This window comes from Mus musculus, chromosome 9 (genome assembly GCF_000001635.26).
Source record: "Mus musculus strain C57BL/6J chromosome 9, GRCm38.p6 C57BL/6J".
Lineage (NCBI taxonomy): Eukaryota > Metazoa > Chordata > Mammalia > Rodentia > Muridae > Mus > Mus musculus.
In genome coordinates this window covers 57,979,460-57,987,799 of record NC_000075.6, presented here as the reverse complement: position 1 = coordinate 57,987,799, position 8,340 = coordinate 57,979,460, and positions in this window count along the sequence as shown.

Genomic DNA, 8,340 nt, shown 5'->3' with positions numbered 1-8,340 from the left:
CCTGCAGGGAAATGGCAGAGCGGGGAGGGATGGCCTGCCTCTGACAGAGGATGTGGCTGAACCCCTGTTTCTCCACAAGCATCTCACACACAGGTCAGAGTACCATGAGCTGTCCCTCAGCCCTGTGCAAGAATGGACAGAGTCCCCCACGGGGTGAGTAAGACCCAATTTCCAGAGGGGAGGACCCTCAGAACAAGGAATGATTGTGATGAGTCCTTCACTGAGATGTAGGCTGAGCTCTTTGTAGTTAGGAGGGCTACTCGGGGTGGGTGATGCCGGGCAAGGAAGAAGAAAATGGGCCCAGAGACAAGCAGCAGGTGCAGTTGGTGGAGGGACTGAAGACCCATGGATTCTTCTCACAAGTACATCCACCCTGTGCCTCACCTCAACCATGGGGCCAGCTAGTTAGGAAGGGTCTGGGCTCATGGGCTCATGGCCAATACTGACTGTTACCTAATCATGTTACTCATAGTAATGTGAATTTGAATTTGATATGATCACACACACACACACACACATGGTGGCTGTCCTTCATCCTAGAGTTTCTGTACTGACAGGTCTAACCAGGACAGGTAGTTTGGCAGAAAGGGGAAAAGGGCTTGGATACCCTAATGAAGAGAAAGGAGGGAGACGGACCACCTAAGGCAGGACAAACCCATTCCAGGAAAGTCACATGTGCCTGGGAGATACCTCTCCTGCAGGCTTGGATGGGCACCCTGCCTCTCAACCAGGTCCCCACTCAGCTAGCAACAACCTCCTATAAGAATCATGTCTGTTGCTGGCCATGTTAGCAACACCACCATATATCCAAGCCTTGGGGTGGGGTGGGGCTGAGGGTTGGGGTGGGTGTTGAGGGAGGGGACCATGAAATGCTCACACTACAAGAACAAGACCATCAGTTTGCAAAGAACAACGGGGAAGAGGCTTGTCTCAGAGTCATCCTGAGGTGGCATCCAGCTATGCGAGCTCTCTGTCCCTAGTTCTCAGCTCAGCAGGTTCCTGATTACATATTTGGACTCGGGACTGCTCAAGGCCCTATGTGGGCATAGCTCAGAACCTGCAACATTCTTGAGAATGCCTGTCAGACTCCCAGGAACCAGAGCCTTCCTCTACTAATGGAAGGACCTCACGTCCTTAGCACCTACACCCCCTGCCTTCCTGTCATTCCCACGGCAAAGGCAGAAGGGACCCTAACAGGGAAGTCCCGAAAGATTGAGCCAAGAGGCGGCGGCACTCGGGGTAGAGCTGCTGATGCCTGGTGCCCTTGTGGCAGATGTTATGCCCCCCATGGCAGGAGGTAGCAGTGGTGGGGGAGCAGGTGTGGGAGCCCTGACACTGTCCTGTCACACAGCATCAGGGAAGGAGCTGTCAGTGCTGGGTGAGGCTTGGGAGCCTCAGGGAAGCTGCAGCTTTTCAGCTGAGTGAGCGAGAAACACTGGCTAAAGTGGAGTTGGTGTCCCACTTTCTGGGCACAAGCTGAGGAGGGCTGCCCACTGCCTGCAGGGTCCTAGTGAAGCACCTCTGCACTGAAGTGAACACACAACCAGATGAGGTCAGGCCAGTATATGTGCTGGCTGAGATTAGTGTCCTAAACAGGTAGGGAACAAGTGGCCATAGCCCCTTCACCTCTTTCACATGAGGAGAATGAAGCATGCTGGGTAGAGAAGGAGGGTTGACATTGGGGAGAAGCCCTGATATGGGCTGAAAGGGAGAAGGCCATGTACCTCAATTGTAAGTTCAGCCAAGTATGGTGGTTCCAGTAGTTAGCAGATGTTTCAAATACAGGGTTCAAGCAGAGTAAGGCCATCCACACCAGAGTGGGAGAGCCTAGAGGGCAGTACAACCCTTGAATCCAGCCAAGCAACAAGACCCCCAGCTCTGGATTCTAGATTCTAGAGATGGTCACTCTAACCTCCTCCACAGTCAGCCCTTCAATAGGGCCAAACCTCCCTGTCTAAAAGGCCCCTAAGCTTCACCATGTGGTCTGTATAGATCTTTTCCCTAGGCTAGGAGGTAGCCAGCAGCCAGGGTTGCTGAGTATGGAGATGCCCTGCAGAAGAGTAGCACGGGTCAGCAACACGTGTCAAGGTTATGCTAAGGGAGGAATAGCCACCTGCCCCATGATGCTACTTCTTTTCAGGACTGTACTCCAGGAGTCCACGACTGCTAAATGGGACCTGCCTCCCGGGCTGACGTGAGGGTGTACAAGTCTGTGCGCTTGTCAGTGTAGGCGGAGAGCGCATGCTCTATTTAGCAGTGTGTTGGCTTGGTGTACAACTTTTAAGCATCTAGACATATGGCGTGTGGAGTTTCCATTTTTGCTCCAACTCTGGGCCCAGAAAAGGTTAGAAGTAGGAGTCCCAAGAGAACCCTGGGACAGGCCCCAGGGAGGGGCTTAGAAAACCGTTGTTGGCCAGTAGAGAACACAACCAAAACTGAGCAAGGCAGAGCTGACAAACTAGGGGCTCCTGACTGCTGGTGTTGCCCCTGTTTCCAGGTGCAGGGTCTCAGCAGACCTGAATGCGAAAGGTGAGCAAAGGCAAGCCAGAGAGCAGGGGCTGCTGTACTAGGCTTTCCTCTCAAATATGGAAAAACTGGAGAGATTGAATGTGTAGCTCAGAGTTACAAAGCCTGGTGCGGACACTGGGCAGTCCCCAATGATGCTAAGGCAGATCTATGTGCCTTCCTCCAAGGTCTATCCACCCGCACATTCAGCTAGGGCATTTTGGTCCCTTATGTGGGCTTCCTCTGTGAGGAGCGGGTGTGGCGGCAGTCCCAAAGGCGCCAGGGACTGCAGCTAAGTCGTATGACTTGCACCTGACTTCCTCATATAAGCCACAAACATCTTGAGAGCTGCGCAAGTGTACCAGGATACCGGTGAATCCATTTTGATGGAGATATACCCCTGCTGCCCTGATTAGCTGAAGCTGCGTGCCTGGTGAAGTGGCGTGGCCTGCTGTGCGTGGATGGGAACTGAGAGTATAAAAGAGTGAGAGGCCCAGGGTTCGGGGGAGATATAAACAAGAAACAGGACTGAATAAATGTGTGCAGAAGGATCCTGTTATAGCGTCGTTCTTCCTGGCCAGTTGAGCATGCGCAAGAAGTGGTGCCGAAACCCGGGACAAGAAACATCTTCAGGGGGCTGGAGAGATGGCTCAGTGGTTAAGAGCTTGGACTGCTCTTCCAAAGGTCCTGAGTTCAAATCCCAGCAACCACATGGTGGCTCGCAACCATCTGTAACAAAAAAAATCTGATGCCCTCTTCTGGAGTGTCTGAAAACAGCTACAGTGTGCTTACATATAATAAATAAATTAAAAAAAAAAAAAAGAAACATCTTCAGGCGCAAGTGAAGACCCCCTGCTACAGGGAGGATTCAGAACTGCATCACGGGGAACGGTGGTAATGAAGTGTTCCTGTAAAACAGACTGTTGAGAAGGATCCGGCGTGGATTCAGAACTCTTCAGCTGGGGAACGGTACTGATGAAGAGAAAGAAGAAAGATGAAGACTGAATAAACTGCTGTTAGAAGGACTGGTGGTCGTGTCGTTCTTGCTGGTCGAGAGCGGACGTGACAATTGGTGGCCCGTATGGGGAACCGACTCCCCCACCGAGTTCAGAACTTTCAGCAGTCAGTGGTTGCAGGCAGGGTAAGTTCAAGGTGAGTGAAACTTATGACCCCAGGAGTTTGAAAAGGACCTCGGATAGAGGCAAGCATAAAGTTGCCAGGAAGCAGGCACAAGGTAACGAAAGGTTCACGGCTTTGGGGCAAGTTAAGGTTCACAGTTTTGGGACAAGTTAAGGAACTATGATAACCTCAGTGTAGTGATCAAGAGATCCTCGCTGTGTAGTTATGCTTTTTTTCTCCCATTGACCCTTTGTGGGTAGGTCTGATAGTTTTGGTCTTGTTTGTTCTGATATATGGACTCTGTTACTGTTTGAGACTGTGTGTAGAGGCAAGTCAAGACAGGTCAGAAAATCCTTACAGAGCAACAAGAAAGTATGTCGGAAGAGAAGGGCTTAAAAGGAAAAAGAAAGGAGACACAGTGTTATCAGGTGGACAGAAAGGACAAAATAAAAGAGCCGAGGTGGAGGAGGAAGGCGAATTAGCTTCTGCGCCTCCTCCCTATGCCTCCTCAGCAGCCGCCTATAGGTGGACCTTCTGTCTGGAGGTTTGGAGAGAGGATAGATTCTCCTTGCTGGGATGTCCTATTTTCACCGACCAAACAGGGCAGAGATATCATGAGCCTCTAGATTTCAAAGTAATCAGGAATTTTGCTGAGTCCGTACAGCTTAACTGCCTCCTATACTGTGGCTCAAGTAGAGGCCTTGAATAGACACTGCATGATGCTGTCAGATTGGGCAGGCTTGGTGAAGGCATGCCTTTCACCTGGGCAGTATTTAGATTGGAAAGCCTTCCTTATTGAATTTGCAAATGAACAGGCAGCTGCTAATGCTGTTGCAGGAAATCCAGTATGGGATAGGGATATGCTGCTTGGTCAAGGTCGCTTTGCACAACAACAAACAGGATATTCACTGCAGGTGTTTGAACAGGTGAATCAGATTGCTATAAGGGCGTGGAAATCATTGCCCAACAGAGGGGAAGCTAGTGAAAACTTGACTCTCGTATTGACTCCCCAGATGGACACAAAGGTGATTGAGGTTATGGTCTCATCACCACGAGGTATTGTGTCCATCTCCCCTGGGGATTGACCAGATCCGGTGTTGACGTGGGCGAGAGGGTCTGTTTGTGTGTTTCCACAGGACCAGACGGAACCTCTTTGGGTGCCGGAGAGATTGGTGAGACGCTGCAAGAATGAGGCTCTTGATCCAGTTGCCCCTGTGGATGTGGTGGATGGTCCACAAGCACAAATGATGGAGCCAAGATGGGAGATCCTTTCAGTGTTCCAGAAGCTGATACCAGTTCAACATGACGTTCAAATTTTCCCATGCCTTTTTGATCCCTGAATTCCCCTTAAAGAGATAGCCCCTCTGGCTATCTATCCCTTGCTTCAGGGAAGATGAGTGGGGATGAGAGCCCTGGGATGTATGTTTGTTATAGTGTGTGTGTTGTGTGTTTGGCACATGTGTTAGGTGCAGAGTGTGCGGGCCCGCACTTTCGCCATGGTAGCGTAGGCTTTTGCTGCAGTGGAGGCGGGACAATCTCCTCAGATTTGGTTTGCTACTCTAAAAGAAATTATGCTGCGTTATGCCATGGGGTGCGAGGCTAAGCACTGCACAGAGGATAGCTTGCTGTTGGCATCCTGTGGAAGGCATGTCTGATTGCATGAAGGTTCAGTGTCCTAGTTCCCTTCCCCCAGGAAAAGCAACACGGGAGCTGGCCAAGACCTCTCGGTGATGAGCCCAAGGGATGGTTTTGTGTAGGACCCCTATGCTTGCACACTGGGGATCAGACCTCTACCTTCACCCATGAGGCTTGCTTGCAGCAATTAAGATCTGGCCATAGATTAATCAACATCCTGGCCTTTTGATGCACCTGCCGCAAGCAAAACACAATCTCCCCAGGTGTGGCTTGGCATGATAGAGAGGTAGTCAGTGATAAGACTCCCTGGGCATGTCACCAACCTAAGACAGGGATCAAACCAATGCTGTTTGTCTCCCAAGGACGGGTAAGGGGCATGGCTGCGGGGGGCGGGGGGGCTATCTACAGACATTCTTTCTGCCAAAAAAGAGGGGGAGATGTGAGGAGCAGGTGTGGCGGCAGTCCCAAAGGCGCCAGGGACTGCAGCTAAGTCGTATGACTTGCACCTGACTTCCTCATATAAGCCACAAACATCTTGAGAGCTGCGCAGGTGTACCAGGATACCGGTGAATCCATTTTGATGGAGATATGCCCCTGCTGCCCTGATTAGCTGAAGCTGCGTGCCTGGTGAAGTGGCGTGGCCTGCTGTGCGTGGATGGGAACTGAGAGTATAAAAGAGTGAGAGGCCCAGGGTTTGGGGGAGATATAAACAAGGGAGATATAAACAAGAAGAAACAGGACTGAATAAACGTGTGCAGAAGGATCCTGTTGTAGCGTCGTTCTTCCTGGCCAGTTGAACGCGTGCAAGATTCCTCCACTGCCAATGTTGCCTCTTGCTTTCCCCCTTACCAGCTGCCCTCTACTGGAGGATACTACCAATGTCGGCACCTCCCCAGCCTCAATCCCTTCCTCCTAGGGACCCCCTCCCAACCCCACATTCCGTGGAGTCAGGACACCCACCTTGGATTCAGTTCTAGGCTGGATCTACTCCTCAAACCTCACAGAGCCCTTGTTTCAAATTCCTCACTACCATAGATCCCCCTGGGTGATTACACACATGCCTCCTCTTGTTCCCAGCAGCTTCATTCATAAAACGAAGATAATAAAATTTCTTGTAAAGGCATTAGGGAGATGAGATAAAGAGCACACACAGGTCAGGCCCAGCCAGGAAGTCAAGGCATTTAAGCCTTCTGATCCAGACATTCCCTGCCTTCCAAAACTATCTGTCCCACAGGAACCCACAGACCCCCAACCTCAGGAGCAAACAGGTAGAAAAGGAAGGACAGATGTGAAGCTAGAAGGTTGGTCAGAGAGGGTGTCACTAAAAAGATGACGTTCCGGCAAAGCCTTGAAGACCTCAGGGACAAGCACAGAGGTTGCAGGAAGGAGCCCCTGGAGGTAAGGAAGATGGTTTAGGACCTTGTAGGCTTGGGGAGATTTGCCTGGTCCTGCTCTTACCTCCCACTTGGGTCTCTAAGCTGCTGCAGAAAGGAGTGGGGTAAAGGACCTCATAGGGACCCCAGGATTTGAGCTCACTCAGGCCCCAAAGTGCCTCTTTGAAGGACTGATGAGACCAGGAAATTTTTCTACATCTTTTTTTTTTCCCCCAGAACCTTCTTTTTCTCAGGAAAGGCCTCCCTGGATGACAACCATTGCCACCACTTCAGCATTGACCTGGACAGAGAATAAAGTTAAGGCCCAGCGCTGTCGTCAGAGAGCCTACGACGCAGCCTGCTGTGGAATCCACGCCCCCTTCATCCTTCATCGTGCTTCAGAGGAAGGAGCCCCAAACCTTCAAAGCCAGAATGAGGAAGCACACGCTTATGGTGTGGGATCCTGCTTGAAGTTTTGTGACCAAAGATGGAAACTCTTATTCCTTCGTAACAGGCCTAGGAACCCACTAGAGATAGATGGGGAAAGCAGGAATTTACCTGACCACACCAGCCTGTGGACAGCCCTGCGCAGGCGACAAAGATACCTTACAGCAAGTCTCATGTGACGTGCCAAGGCAACCACCTCAACAGACTAGCCAGCCCGTACAGCCTAGGGTGGGCCTCTGTTCTAGCACCAGCTTCTCCTGTCAAGTGACAAGAACAGTGTTAAATCTCCTGTAGGTTGAGAGTCCCACCAGGTGTCTAGTGACCACTCCTGTGTGGACAGTAGCTAGGTTTTTTTTTTTCTCCCCAGAAGAAAGATACTTCCGACTTTCAGGAAAGAAGAAGTAGCCAGATCCTTAAGAGCAGGTAGATCTGCGGTGCAGGCAAGTGCTTTGCTGTGATGATTTAGTAGGTAAGACCTAGGGAGATAGGAAAGACTGTGAAAGCCAGGTCCCTTCCCTGCGTTCTGACCTCCATCACCTGCTCTCCCCTGGCATCTCTGGGTGCACCCAGGGGAGACTGTGAGCCCGGGAGGTAAATTCAAGTAGACCTCTCTGGTTAGGATGTGACCAACACTCCAGCCACACCCCTGTCCCCGCCCCCTCCCCCATCATCCTTCCCACCCTGCTGGCCCTAGTTTCCCTGCTAGGTAATTTTACTGTGACCATCTTCTCACCCTGGGACCTCAGTGTCTACTAGGAGCTCTGTGGAAGACTCCTCCTAATTTTTCTGTCATCTCCTCACCAATGTCAGATCACCAGTGATCCTTGCAGAACACCTGGAGGCTGCCAGGGCCTTAGTGGGGTGCAGTGTGGAAGGGGGCCCCCATTCATTTTTGCCCCTCTCTCCAGTTCTGAGCCTGTTAACCTCTCCAACAGACTCAGTTGGTGCTCAGAAGCCCTGGAAAGCAGCTTGGGTCACTCCAAGCTAATGTGACCCAGCAAGACCCTCAGGGAACCTCCCTGTATCCACGTGCTCAACCTTCCTTCATTTCCTCCTGCTTCCTCTCGGCCCCAGCCCTTACCCCCTTGAGTCCCCATCCTGCAGAAGCCTACACCACTAGCATCTACCTCAAGGTCTCCACTTACCCCCATAACCTGCCTCCTCTATGCCTATCCTTGGAACCCATATTCATCCCAGCACTCAACCAAAACCAGACAGCTCCTCTGCCGCCATCCCCCTGACACAGCACTGCCCACACTGG